Source organism: Lycium ferocissimum, chromosome 12 (genome assembly GCF_029784015.1).
Source record: "Lycium ferocissimum isolate CSIRO_LF1 chromosome 12, AGI_CSIRO_Lferr_CH_V1, whole genome shotgun sequence".
Lineage (NCBI taxonomy): Eukaryota > Viridiplantae > Streptophyta > Magnoliopsida > Solanales > Solanaceae > Lycium > Lycium ferocissimum.
The window spans coordinates 35,896,068-35,897,938 of record NC_081353.1 but is presented as its reverse complement, the minus strand read 5'-3'; positions in this window follow the sequence as shown (position 1 = coordinate 35,897,938).

The window sequence follows — 1,871 nt, the reverse complement described above, 5'->3', positions numbered from 1 at the left end:
CCTTATATAAAATGGAGTTGGGGCCCCGGCGGGTTTTACGAAAACATACGGCCGTATTTTTATACGGCCCGTATTTTTGGGAAGGGTCGCCCGGGAAGTATGTCCGGACTGAATCTACTTGGACATCGGAATTTTTATCGGGGGGGATGCCCGCCGTGGTTGTCATTTTTGGAAATCGTTTCGTCGACTCGTTTGATCTCCGATCCTTATGGAACCATCTTAACACTTGTTCCTTGATTCAATACCATTCTAAGGGACGTTATAACTCTTCCTCAATGGGTCATTAAGACATTATTAACTTAATACTCGAAATTCTTATTCGTTGCGCTCGACTTGCGACTCACTTTCCTTAACAACTTTCTTTCTTAACCAATGTCTTTGGAAATCTTAATTAGGATCGTCGAAATACTATTTCTTACTTGTCAACGAACCTCATGACGTCTATGTCCTTGTGGAAGTCTGTTATTCACTTCGTACACTAACGGGGAATTTTCTAAGGTGTAACACCATTTTTGCAATGTCAAACTCAGGTTCATTGTTTTGTTTTTGGGCAAAAGGCATAGGGTCTCGTTTTGTGGATAGGGAACATAGTGAAATATTAATTGACTTTGGTGGTGAGTATGTTTGGAGGACACGGGAAAAAAGGTGGGTTTTGATGGCAGCCTTTGTGTTTTTGCGGTTCAAGGTGACCATATCTCGATGCCGTATTTGTTCTTTAAGGTCGACCATTTCTTTGTCGTTAGTTGCGAAATGGAAAGGTGAAGTGCACAGTGGACAAATCTCGTCTTCGCATGTTTGTCATTCGCAACTCTGGGCTTTGATCGGTCAAAGACGAGAAGATGCTTGTTCCACCTTTTCTCAATTGTCTCCTAATTCTCGCTTCATCATCTTATTTGTGTGTGATAACATTTTCTCACGGGAAGCTAATAGTAGTTAACACTTTGTTTTTGGCAAATGGCATTTTCGGATTACCAATTGATTGTCGCCTCCATTTCACTTGTTGGGTGGCTTTTCTCTGTGGGCAGACAACATTTGCCTTGGAATCTTTGGGTATCTTGCTTGGTGTTCCCGCCTCTGGGCACACACCCATGGTATACTGTGAGAGCCGATCCATCTCTTTCGGAGAGAGGAGCGCTTTAATAAAAATATGTCCGGAAGTCGTTACCATCCGCGTCCAACCCGTAAGTCCTTAGGAAAATAAATATGTCTCTACTCCGTATAAAACCCTTTCTTGCAAATATGACTACTTTATGAAGTTGATATTTTACTCGATTTAAAAACAAAGTGTCTCATCGACCTACCCCTCATAAACCCATATTCTACTTTTGCTAAAAAGACATGTTCCCCGTGGTTACAAATCCGTTCCCTGGTCCAACCGATGCCCAAAGAAGCTAAAGAATATGTTGGTGCCTCGAAACTTGACCAAAGACTTACCAGCAACTCAAGAGAGGAACAATTCATCACTCTGCATTCCGGTATGATTTTCTGCATAAAGGGAAAAATCATGGTTTCCCATATCCATTTTCGTCGTTAGAATTGCATTAACATATCATGGAAGAAAAGGCCAACCGATTTGTAGCTCGCCTTACCTTCTTGATACCAGATATAATGAGTACCAACATGCTAATTGGGTACCACGAAGTCACTCTAATCTTTGAGACTGAGTTTTGTCACTATATTTCCAAATTTTAACATGTCCCTGTATATCCATATCTAACGGAGGCTTTAAAGCTCCAAGTTCAAATTCAAGGTGCTCTACAAGCTAAAAATGCTATTCAGTTACTTATTAATTACCAAATGAGCAGCAGTTCGAATCGTACTATGGATCTCTCTCTTCCAGTGGAGAAAATGCTTTGCTCTTAAAAGTAGAT